At 50.7% G+C, this 13,082-nt stretch overlaps 1 protein-coding gene across 1 annotated transcript in view; it reads right to left on the reverse strand.

The window, feature by feature from the left end:
- The window catches only part of PIK3R5 (phosphoinositide-3-kinase regulatory subunit 5), a 68,932-nt gene extending 56,488 nt beyond the window's left edge, over nt 1-12,444 (reverse strand). Inside the window, exon 1 of the mRNA XM_036269758.1 lies at nt 12,365-12,444. The gene's annotated coding sequence lies outside the window, so the exon portion shown is untranslated. The remainder of the gene's footprint in view (nt 1-12,364) is intronic.
- Between the last annotated feature and the right edge of the window lie 638 nt (nt 12,445-13,082).

Raw genomic sequence — 13,082 nt, forward strand, 5'->3', positions numbered from 1 at the left:
TTTCATGTACGGTTCTGTGGCATTTCGTACATTGACAGTGTTGTACCACCACTACCACCATCATGTCCAAAACTTTTTCATTTTCCCCAAACTGAAAATCTGTACCCATTAAACTGTAATTCTGCATTCCACCTCCCCCAAGCCCATTCTATGTTCTGACTCTACGAGTTGATTCACCGGTACCTAGTATAAGTGGAATCATATAGTGTTTTTCCTTTTGTGTCTGGCTTATTTCATTTAGTACAATGTCTTCAAGTTTCTTCCACATTGTAGCATGTGTCAGAATTTCCTTCCTTTTTAAGGTTAAATAATATTATTTCATTGGATGTATATGCCACATTTTGTTTACCCATTCATCCGCGGATGGACATTTGGGTTGATTCCATCTTTTGGTATAGCATGCCATTTTTTTAATGAACAGTTTTCAATAAGACTAAGAAGGCATGCTTACTGTATGACAGAAGGGATGAAGAACACTTATTTATTTTTTAAAAAAATGTTTTTTTTAGAGAGTGAAAGGGAGAGGGAGAGAGAAATATCAATGGGCTGCCTCCTGCACGCCCCTACTGGGGATCAAGCCCAAAACCTGAGCATGTGCCCTGACCAGCAATCAAAATGGGACCACTCAGTCCATGGAATGATGCTCAATCCACTGAGCCACACTGGCTGGGCAGGACGAAGAACATTTATATGACAGTGAAGATTCAGAAAGATCTCAAACTAGTAGAGCTCAGATGTGGATGAGACTCATAATGGTTCTATATCCATTCTCCCTTCTTCTATAGTAATAAAATATTTGTAAATTTTAGATTACACTTCCCAGATTCTCTTGTGACTAAATGTGGTCATATGACTAAATTCTGGCCAATGGAATGTGAGTAAACATTGACAATTTCAATTTCCAACTTTTATTTATTTATTTATTTTTATCCTCACCCGAGGACATTTTTCCATTTTTTGTTCAGGTAGAGTGGGAGGGAGAGAGAGGAACAGAGAGAGAGAGAGAGAAACATCGATGTGAAAGGAACACATCGAGTGGCTGCCACCCGCCCAACCGACCAGGGCCGGGGACAAACTGCAACCGAGGTATGCGCCCTTAGCGGGAACCGAACCCGGGTCTCTCAGGACCGCAGGCTGACGCTCTAACCGCTGAGCCAAACCGGCCAGGGCCCAACTTTTATTTTTAATAAATCCACACTCAAGGATATTTTTCCATTTATCTTCAGATAGAGTGTGAGAGAGAGAGAAACATCGATGTTGTGAGAGACACATCAATTGGTTGCCTCCACATGACCCCAAGAGGGGACAGGGACTGAACCAAAACCAAGGTAGGTGCCCTTGACTGGAATTGAACCTGAGATTCTTTGGGCCCCGGGCCGATGCTCCAACCACTGAGTCAAACCGGCCAGGGCTCCAAGTGCTTTTAAATGGAAGAGGCATGCCTTCTTCTTCCTTCCTCCTCCTGCTGGCTGGAATGCAGATGTAACTGTAATTGCTAGGGCAGCCATCACCGGCCACGCGATGAAGGAGGAGGAGCAACAAGACAGAAGGAGCATAGGTTCCCAACCTATGAAGATGACATATAAAGCCTGGATCACTTATTCTCAGGCTATTACATGAGGGAGAAATTAACCTCTATCTTATTTAAACCACTACTATTTGGGGCCTCTCCACTATAATATCAAACTAATATACTAACTAATATTTCAGTCATCACTAAGTTAATCTCAGAAGCAACATGATGGCTTTGTCTGTTACTATGTCATTTAGATATAGCTAGTGGGATTTTCCCCAAATTTGTAGAGTATGTTTTATGATTTGACCTTAAATAGAGACCACATGGTATACCCAAAATTTTCTTTTAAGGGGACACCTCATAACAGCTGAAGTCATCCTCCAGAGAAGCAGCATATACTTTCTACATGACATGCCCACCTCTGTGTATCCTACTCTGGGGCAGTCTCAGCAGAGATTATGTTATTTAAAGGTCAGACATTCTTTGGGAAAAAACTGGGTTGGCCAGCTAGTGTTGAAGCAATTCAAGTTGAGAGAGCAGTTTTGGTAAATGAATTAGATCATCTCTTACTGATCAATAAAAAGGTACCATAAAGCCCTGGCCAGTGTGCTCAGTTGGTTGGGCATTGTCCCATGCACAGAAAGGTTGCTGGTTCGATTCCTCATCAGGGTACATGCCCAGGTTGCAGGCTCAATCTCTGGTAGGGCCCGTGCAGGAGGCAGTCGATCGATGGTTTGCTTTCACATTGATGTTTCTCACTCTCTCTTTAAAAATCAATAAAAATATTTTTTAAAGTTACCATGAAAATAAAGTATGGGCATTACAAAACTTTTCCTCATTAAACAAAATAAAATAGTCTGGCAAAAAGAATGTTCCCAAGGCATAACTATGGAGACAATAAAAAGATCAATGATTGTCAAGGTTAGGGGGAGAGGGAGAGATGAATAGGCAGAGCACAGAGAAATTTTAGGGCAGTAAAAATACTCTATTCTATTATAATGATGGATATATGTCATTGCACATTTATCTAAGCCCATAAAATATACAATGCCAACAGTGAACCCTAAGGTAAACTATGGGTGATAATAATGCATCAATGTAGGTTCATGCTTAGTAACAAATGTATCATTCTGGTGAGTAATGTTGATAAGGGGGGAGGCTATACATGAGTAGGGACAGGGAATCTATGGGAAATCTCTGTACTTTCCTCTCAATTTTGTTGTAAACCTAAATTTTCTCTAGAAATTAAAATCCCCTTTAAAAATAGTAATGATGTTTCCACCTTCATCTACTGAACAGGTCTTGGAATAATACAGCCAATGAGAAGTAATCCTTCACCTCTAAAAACAGGACTCTCTGAGGGCCCTGAGCTCTGGACTCAAGGTGGAATTCAACTGTGGCCCCAACCCAATCTATCCTTTGGAAATCCCTATACAGGGGCCTGATGGAAACCCAGTAGCGTTTAGCCATGGCCCAAGGAGAGGCATTGTCAGTTGTCCATGTCCATCTCAGAAGGGAATACTGACCATAACAGCGCCTTATCTTGGGCCAGGGATGGGAGAACAAGAGGAATGGGACCTCCTCCTTCATCCATTACATCCAATATATGGCCCTGTACTGAGGGCTTACTTCCATCAACTCCCACAAGTCCCCATCACCTTGTTTTTCTCACTGACTCTGGTATCTCCTACAACAACCTCCTCTCCAGACCCCTAAACAGCTCCTGTGCCTTGGGCCTAAGCTCCTTAGCCTCACTTGTTCAGAAATGCATTTTCTTGATGCTACACAAGGCTAGTCCTTGCTCAACCCCCCTCTCATCACCCTTCTCAACCCCACCCCTCAGGCCAACTTCTCTCTCTTTCAAGTAGGTTATTATCATCAGTTTCTTTAAAGGGTACAGCCCTTATTTTTCCCCTTCCTTTGCATTTTGGAGCAAACCTCCCTCCACAGACCAATAGCATCGCACGGCGACCCGCAGGCCCGTGTTGGTGTCCCAGGCGTCCTCCGCACCTCTGCCTGCAGCTGGCAGCCCTTGTCCCACACCCTCTCTCTAATGGGCTCAGAGAAAGAACTCACCACAGAAAACAACCTCGGGCCCTTAGAAGTCGGGCGGTGAAGCTGAGCCCCATCTCTGGGTCACCCGCTCTTGGATCAACCTCACCAGAAAGGGGATATGGAGTATTCCTGTCCCCAGGGCCAAGAGAGCCTGAGGCACTTTTCCAGACCTTTCCAGCTACTTGTACTGGGGGCAGAGATAGCAAGGGGCCCTGGACACAAGCTGGTGTTCCTGTGGGTGCCAAGGCAGTGGTTCCAGGCTGGTGGGTGGGTGCCCAGGGCTGCATGCCCCTTTGAGGAAGCAGGGAGGCCAGTCTCAGCCTCCTTGGCTCATTTCTCAGGTGGGCATGGAGAGGACATCACTCTCCATTTAGGGTGAACTCTGCATCGGAGTGGGAGGGTTCCCGGGGGGGCTCCTGTCCACTGCTCTCTCCCTCCCTTTCTCAGAAAGCCCTCTTTCCTCTCCAAAGCACAATTCCCCTTCCAAACAAGAATACTGTCCTTGCCGATCCTCCCCCATGCACTCTGCTGCGGAGCAATAGAAGAGAGGTCTTTCTGTCTAAATGGTTCCACATTAGACTAGTAGGGCCACACTGGTGAAGGAGTGTGCAAGTGTGAAGGGCAATATGCAAATTCATAATAATTATTAGTCATACTTTATTTTCTCCCAATTTAAAAACCTGAGTCCTGCATCTTCCTTGACCTCCTGCAGGGTCCACTTGGCCGGGCACTCCTGGGGGATGTTTGAAGAATCCCCAGAAATCCTCCAAACATTTCTTTCCCCCGCTTCCCCTGAAAACACAGCTCCTGATTGCCCCACAGCTGCCGAGCGGGCGGGACAGGAAGCCCCTCTGCCTTGTAAACACCATGGTGCAAACAGATACTTCCCCAGGTTCCTGTAAAGCAGAGGTCACCAGCCTGGGAGTGGCTTATTCGGTGACAGTTCCCCAGGTCTTCCCCTGTCAGACTTCGAGAACTGCTCATCTTACACCGGCCAGCCTGGGGGGTGGGAAGAGGATCGCCAAGGAGTGGAGGCTCCGTGTCTGCATTTTGCTAGGGGCTCGTCGGTCTGAGGCAGCACAGGAGCCCTGGCTCACCCATACTGGAGGGCAAAGACACATCGTTTTGCCCCTTCAGATGCCCATAGAAGGTCAGCGAGGTGCCTGCAGAGTGCAGTCCTTGAGGGGGAGGATGACTGAACCCTCAATGACCTCAGATGGGCACAGCCCAGCTGCCGGGTCAGCAGCTGTCCTAGACTGGGGCGAAGGTCTCCCACGTGCTGCTGCTCACACAGGCCATCGTTCATGCAGCAAACACTGACCGAGCACCACCCAACTCTGGCCCTTCCTGGCACTGGGGAGTCAGTGCTGAACAAAATGGTAGGGAGAGGCACACACCGTAGGTCTTGGGGAAACTGAGTCAGGCAGACTGGCTGGAGGAGAGGGTGAGAATTCACGGAGAAGACTCAAAGAGCGGGATTCACCTTGGAAACCTGAACAGAAGATGAAAGACTCGACATTCCCTGTGAGGCAGGGTAACATCGAAGGTTTCCAAACACGACCAAGGAGCTTTCACAAGAGAAATCTCCTGGGGAAGCAAAGAAGGAAGAAAGAGACCGTGGCCCAAAGTGCCATGACAGGCATCGGTGACGAAAGCTGAATTCGATGGCAGAGAGAACAATGGGGAAGTGAGAGGCCAGAGCCCCAGGAAAGGAAGCGCCATCAAAGCTGACGGAAGGAGACCAGATTTGGGGTGGTGAGCACACGAGGCAACCTACAGATACTATACTGTAGAACTGCGCATCTGAGACTTGCATAACGTTATTAATCAATGTTACTCCAATAAATTTAATTTTTTTTAATGGCTGGATAGTGAGAAGAGGAGGATGGAAGGAAGACTCAGAGATGACGCTACGCTTTCCAGACCAGGAGTCTGATTTCAGCAGAGACCAAACGGGGAAGTCTGCAGAGGGAGCCTGCTCTGTGGATGGAGAGTTGGGCTCTGGACATGTGCTGAAGAGGAAATAGTGACAACGACCAGCATGGACTTGGAGAAGAGGGCTTGGGGGAGGGAGACAAGCACACTGGGGGTGGCAAGAACAGAAGTCTGTGGGGGAACAGGAGGAGGTGTGAGTGGTAAGAGGAAAGGCTCCAGGTGGAAATGTTGGGCATCAAATGCTACAGAAAGTTCGAAGAGAGATGGAGGGTGGGATGAGGCCATTGGAATTTGCCATTACAAAGCCACCAATGACCTTAGGGGAAGCCATCCAGTAGAGAGGCAGGGCAGGGAAGGCGTGGCACCATGGGGTGTGAAGAAGCATCTGGAGTCTCTGGGAGTCCAGCCATGAGGTGGGCACCAGGAGGAAAGGAGAGGTCCCCTCTCTGCTCAGCCCACCAGAGCAGCTCCCACTGTGGAAGGGTAGACTTTGAGAACTCACGGGACGTCAGAACAATAGAGGCCATTTGATCCAGGAGGGAACAGGCTCAGGGTGAGGGGGTAAGCAGGGGGCGGCTCGGACTGGAGGTCACCTCTCCTGTTCCCATCCTGTAGCCTGAACAGCACACCACAGCCCCGTTTTCTTTTAAGCACGATCGCAGGCCAAGGAAAGCTCTCTGAGCTTTAGTTCTCTCAAAATTAAATTCCCAAGATGTCAGTATAGACATGAATGCAAATGCAAAGGCCTGTGAAGAGTTGGCTCAGAAACCACAAGAGCAAGAGACCATGAATTCCTAGCTCAGCCTGAAGGTTGGGTAGGTTGGCCCTGAGAACGGGTCTCCGTGGGCCACAGAGGAAGGTGCTTCCTCTGTGGAGCTCAATTCGTTGATTTCACCAGGTGTGGGAGGAGCCAAGGACAAGAGACCCCAGGAACAGCCTGTCTCCAGCTTAGGATTTGGGCAGGTCCCAAGTTTAGTGATGGCTCCAGGGCCTTTCACCTTGGATCGCTATGATGTTCTCACCCCCCAAGTACTCCTGCTCTGGGGGAACAGACTGTGAAGCAAGGCTACAGGATTCGTGAGGATTCCCAGCTTTGGAATTTGTTTATTCCAGGGCAGTAAACTTCTTAAATTCAAATTACGTTCTCAGGACAACCAATTTTTTTTTTTTATCCTCACCCAAGGACATTTTTCCATTTTTTGTTCAGATAGAGTGGGAGGGAGAGAGAGAGAGAGAGACATCGACGTGAAAGGGACACATCGAGTGGCCACCACCCGCATGACCCAACCAGGGCCAGGGACAAACTGCAACTGAGGTCCGTGCCTTTAGTGGAAACCGAGCCCGGGTCTCTCTGGACTGCAGGTCCACGCTCCAATCGCTGAGCCAAACAGGCCAGGGCAGAACAACCAATTTTCACACAACCAATCAAGCATGGCCGGTATAATTTGGAGAACCAGAGACTCCCAGAAACGCAGTGATCTTGGTCTTCACTCTCACAGCCATCATTTCTCCATCTGACATGTATTTTCCCTGAACACTTCCCCTGACAGGGACCTCACTACCACAAGGCCACTGTTGCTCTGCTCTGGATCCTCCAACAACCTCCTTGCAGCCAACTGAAGTCTATTTCCTTACAATTTCCCTCCATCCATCCCCTTTCCTTCTGAGAGACCTCCACAGAGCAGGTCTTCACCTTTTCCAAAGATGCTGCCCTTCAAACATCTGAAGAGAGAGATCACTTCTCCTTGAGTCATCTTCTTGGAGGGAAACATCTCTTCTTCTTTAATCATTTTGTATTATGGCACCAGCATCTCGGTTACCTATCTCGGGGTATGAAGTGGTTCATCAGCATCCCCGCTAAATGCAGCACCTGGAGTTGAACGGCCCTCCAGATGGCTCTAAGCAGCTCAGTGTGGAAATGGACCAAGAATCAAAGATGTCTCTCAGGTGTCAGCTTGGGAGCACTGAGGTGCTAAGTGTGTACCCGGGAGAGCTAAGGAAGCGAGAAGAGGAGAGGAAGGCTCAGGGAGAAGGAAACCAAGAATCTGGCAGTAAAGGACCAGAGCTGTTCTCCCAGCTTTCGAGGGATGGAGCACTGCCCTGCAGGATAAGCTGGCCCAGGACCCAGGAAGAAATGAAATGCCTCCAAACTCCTGCTGGAAAGCCAGCACATCAAACCCCGACAACAGCAGGACAGGAGAGGAAAATCCAGGCCGACCCTACTTATGAGTATAGGTGTAAAAACCCTCCAGAGAATCACAGCAAATCAAACCTAACTGTATTAACAGCATAAAACACCTTGACCAAGTGGAGTTTACTCCAGACTTGCAAGGAGGATTCCATATAAGGAAGTTGATACAATGCGCCACATAAATCTATCTCAAGGTGAAAGAATACAAGAAGTTCCTAGTAGCCACTTGAAGAAGTATTTGACAAATGTACCTTCCATTCCTGCTTTTTAAAATCATTAGAAATGAGAAATGGAAACAAACATGCTTCACACATGGCACCTGACTTTGAGGCACCAGCTCTAAAGAGCTGTGACCACATCAGAGAAACAAAGCCCTGGGCCAGACCTTGGAAGCCTGCGGGGGAAGGGGTCGAATACATGCAGCCCTGGCTGCCTCTCTGCCTCCTCCACCGTCTCTGTTGATGTGAATAGCCACAAACACACATTTTCTCAGACTCCATTCCTAGCCTTAAATATAGTTCTCTGGTTGGCGGGGGGGAGAGCAGAGGGCTTCTTTTAAGGACACCACCAGCAAAAGTGATGCTCCCTCGTCAACTTGGAAATGGGTTGAATTCAAGCCTTGATCAGAGTGGTCAGGGCGCTCGGCCCGCTGCACGCTGCCTGGAGGTCTCGCCAGTGTGTCCAGCGGCTTCCTCTGCAGTCTGCAGGTTTCCATTGCCCGTCATCACCCCCTGCTTGCTTCTGACAACAGCTGGGGGGTTATTCAAAGAAATCGGTGTAAAGAAAGTCCTGTTTTCTAGAGCAGGGGATATTAAACTGGTTACTTGGTGGGCTTCAAGTTTTGAGAAGACCCAGAAGTTTTATCCAAAACTTTGAGAGAGGGAGAGCTATCGTGCATGCACGCACGCACGCACACGCACACACACATACACGTGCTTTCTGCAGGTAAGGGAAGAAAATGATCTGTCACTTTTCTTCATTTTTCAGAGGCCCATTATCCAATGAGAGTTTGAAACTCGCCTTTAAGAGCTGTAGGGGTCGATGTGATCTAGCAAACCCAGAAAATGCAAAGAGGAGGCAGGTCGCCTTGACCAGGCTGTGTGGAAGTGGCTGTGTGAGGATTTGCCTGAGTCAAAACCACCAAGCCACTCAGGAACAAACGCTCAGACTCCAGACCCAGAGATACGTCTGCAGAGACTTCATGGTTCCGGGGCGACAACTTTGGATTAAGAAGGATGTGGGGGCTAAACAGGTGACATCATGGATTATACAGAACAGCAGAGTTTCTTAACCCAGGAGGACGAGCAGCTCTCGGGAGGGACATAAGGAAGGCCCAGCAAACGATGTGATGGTTTCTTGTGGGCAGGGGCACCCTTGTCTGTGGACAGCCAGAATGCGAGGATTTTTGCACTGAGCTGGCTGCAGCAGCAGCAGCGAGACGTGGCCTCTGGGCTGAGCAGTGAGAGGAAGAGGGAGACACCTTGTAATCACATGTGTGGCCTCCATGTGGTTAAGCTGGACTTTGGAGTACGGGGGAGGCAGGGAAGGAGGCGATGCAGGGGAGGCGCTCTGGTCTATGCCAGACACTGGGCGAGGGACTGGCCTGCAGTTATTTCATCTAATTGTCACAGGACAGGAGGTCTGCATAACCCCACAGAGTTGTTGAAAGGAATACCTCAGAGGGTGCACCCAGAGAACAGTTAGCATGTGTCTGCTAAATGTTAGGTATTGTTATTATCGTTGCTATTTTCTTTATTTCACATCTCAAGTCTCAACTCAAATAAGGGAAACCTTTCCTTAATTCCCAAACTATACTGGGCTCCCTTTACATCATCTCACAGAGCTCCACAGTTCTCATGATTGTAATGAAATGACTATAACTACAATTACATGACTATAGTTTCCGTGAGAGCAGGAGCATCGTATGTCTTCTCAGGAGGAGTCCAGCACATGCCTGGCACACAGACAGTGCTCCGGTCGAAATGCTGAACCCATGTGTGAAATGCTGGAGGCTAGGAACTGGTCACAGAAAGCAAAACCGGTGCCACGCTGCCACACAGATGGGGAAATTGACACTCAGAGAGATACATGAACTTACCCAAGGTCACATGGCTAGGAGTGAAGGGCTCCGGGCAGAAACGAGAATCCCGGACTCCACAGGAGGCAGAAGCCTGGGAGCCACCTTCAGCTCTCAAGCACAAGCCCTGCCCTCCACAAGGAAACCACACGGGCGCATTTGCCTAGATCAACAACAGCAGCACGAAGATGCTGGAGGACACGAAAATGAAAAGCACACCACTCCCTCCTGACCCCACCCTCCTGCCCCCCATACTGCCCTGTGTTCAGGCAGCTTCCACTGTTCATGGGCAGGGACTTCTTGCCTGTGAGACCCTAGAGAGTTTTATGGTGACCACTTAACAGCCACACTGAGCATCAGGTAGCTCCACTGAACAAGCCACCAAGTCACTAGTCAGACCCTGTAGGCCAGGGTGGTCAGTGCTCTGGTAGGAGGACATAATAGGCATGGTGAGGGCAGGAGGAGGGGGTGTTCAATACTGTGGAGTGAGGAGGGGGTCAGGGAAGACTTCAAAAATGATGATGTTTGTGCTGGGCATCCAAGGATGAATTTATGGTCCACCAGGCAGGTAGAGGAAGTGGAGGGCAACAGGGGAGAAGGACTAGCACGTGCAAAGGCACTGAGGTTTACCTGAGCTCCAGAAATCGAAGCAGGTTGGGTGGCAGAAGGCCTTCCTACTCATGTTAGGGGCCATCTCCAGAGGGCAGTGGCAGCTCTGCAGGGTTTGCAGTTGAAAAGTGACTTGCTCTAATTTGTTGTCTTACAAAACCATGGCAACAGAAGAGGGGCTGGACTGAGAATAGGGGGAGGCCAGAGGCTGGAGGCCAAACTCTAAAGCCCAAAGCCCAGTACCCAAATGGGTAACTCATTAGGCTCAAGACAGACGCAGTGTCTGCTTCGTGACACCAGAGTCACCTCCTTCTTCCTATTCATTGCCCTCACCCTCCTATTGGGTGCACCTTGCTATAGCTATATCTCACTTATGCACAAGTCACTTAACTGATAACCCCAACTATCCAGAACCTAGCTGCTAGCCTGGAAGCTGACAGAAAAGACCTGTGGAGAGCCACATTCATATTCCCAGAGTCATACCCTGCAAGGAATGCGTTTCACACCGAAGGGCACATAGCTGCCACTCAAGCTTAATCATCTCTGGTCAAGAGTCAATGCCAGCCGGAGGCAGCCCAGCTCCTACCACTCCGTAGCTATGTGGCCTTGGCCATCAATTTCTTCATGCATAAAATGGGAGCAACCATTGTGGCTACTTTCGAGTGTGGCCATGAAGACGAAAGAACATGAAATACTGCTAAAAGCAGTAAGCAGGAAGAGAGAGCTTGACCGTCCTACACCATGCTGACCACGCCAAGGAAGAAGTAAACCCTTGATGTCCACTCTTTTGTTCTGCTAACACCCAGGGAGCAGCTCCCCTGTGCAGCCGCTCTTATCATACTTTTCTCATTTACTATCCCCACAGCCCTGAGAAGTCTCTATTAGAGCCCATTTTACAGACAGGGACAGGGCCGGGAGAGGGGCAGTAAGATGCTCCAGATCACACAGCTGGCCTGGCTGGAACTGTCTCCTTTCCATATCACAGGGAGTCCCCAGGCCATGGCTCCAGCGTCATCACTTACGGAGCTTTTTCAGATTTAAGAATAAGAGGGATTCCAGACCCCACCCTTGGAGAGCTGTGCAGTAGGCCTAGGGCCTGGAGAATGTGTGTGTTAACAAGCTCTGGGAACCTGTGTCTTTCCAGGTGGTCCACGGCCGGGAGGAAGGACAGCCTGGATGGAAGGATACAGCGCCCATGGGGACGGTAGAAGGGCAATCCAGAGGGGCCTAGGAGGCAGTCCTGGCCTACTTTCAGTCCTCATTGTGCCTGAACCCACCCCTCCTCTCTGCGGAGGCTTGTTAACTCACTAGATACCACATCCTGCTGCTTTCATCTCGCCTTCCTTTTCCCTCTGCACATCTCCTTCCTCCTACTGACCTGAACTTCTTACTTATTTACCCAGGACTGGGATGGGCCAGCCCGCATGCGCGCAACACGCACAGGCACACACAGCCACGCAAGGGACAGCCAGGGTGTCAACACAAATCTTCTGACTGACAAGCGTGCAGTTCTCTAGAAGAGCAGCCACTGTCTGCGGACCCTCGCTCGCTGGCAGGGGCGGGTTGAGGCAGGCACTTTCAGGACCCCCAGGTCCCGATGGGATGGCAAAGGACCCCCGAGGCCAATGCTCATCGGGAGAGTTTCCAGGCGGAGAGGTGCAGTCTCCTTGACCCCAGGACACACGGCGGCTAGGGTAGGAGGCAGGAAGCTTTGGCCACACTCGGACCGCAAGAGGCAGGCGGTCCAGCAGTGGCCAGCTAGACAACGATTCCCGGATCGCCCCTTCTGTCTCCGGGATTATTGGGAATGCGGGTGTCCTGCCCACGGAGCCCTAAAACAGTAGGAACTGTCCAGCCTACAGGCTGCAGCCGCTGCTCTCAGAGCCCACGCTTCCCAGGGTCCCCCCCACCACTCCCGGCTCTGCCTGGAGTCCCAAGTGTGCCCTTGGCAGTCCCTCGCCCCGGCCGCCCGGTCACACACCTGCAGTCCCCGCCGGGCGCCAAGCCCCTCTCCAGTGACGACTCCCTGCGATCCGGGTGCGGTCGGGACCAGCGCACCTGAGCTGGAGTCGCGGCAGGTCCCAGCATCAGCCCAGGCTCCGGTCCTACAGGGGCTGGGGGCGGGGCCACGCCGTGGGCGGGTCTTGCTCTGGGGCGGGGCCTGGGCGAGGCAAGCCGCCCAGCGGGCCTCTCACGCCACCTAGTGGCGGGGCAGTGTATGCGAGGTACTGGTCTAGTTCGTGCATCCTCGAGTCCGCTGCAGCCCCGCAGAGTCAGAGAAGCAGCCGCGAGCTCTGAGCCGGCCAGCCCTCGGAAGGAACTGGCCCTGCGGGGTGGGCGGCCACCAGGAGGGATGCCGGCCACCACGACCATAGGCGCCCCCGCAGGAATAAGGTGCGGTTCCGCCAGGGGAGCGGAAGCGGCCTCTGGCCCCCCGCAGGAGAGGTGGGCGGAGCAGGACCCAGGCCTGGGGTGGGGGCTTCGGGGAAGGGGGAGAAAGGGGAAGCTTCGAAGAGCTGCTTCCTTCTCTCACTGAGACCCAGCGCCCCACTTCCTTTTACTACTTCTATTTTCTTTCCGCGTTCTTAACATTTAAAGTGTCTGCGCCACTTCTGTGCAGAAAGACGCCCTGACCCTCACCCTTGTGCAGAAACCTTCGCAGAAAGACCAGGCGATCCAGACTTTCAGCCTGTGGCTCC

Source organism: Molossus molossus, unplaced genomic scaffold (genome assembly GCF_014108415.1).
Source record: "Molossus molossus isolate mMolMol1 unplaced genomic scaffold, mMolMol1.p scaffold_m16_p_19, whole genome shotgun sequence".
Lineage (NCBI taxonomy): Eukaryota > Metazoa > Chordata > Mammalia > Chiroptera > Molossidae > Molossus > Molossus molossus.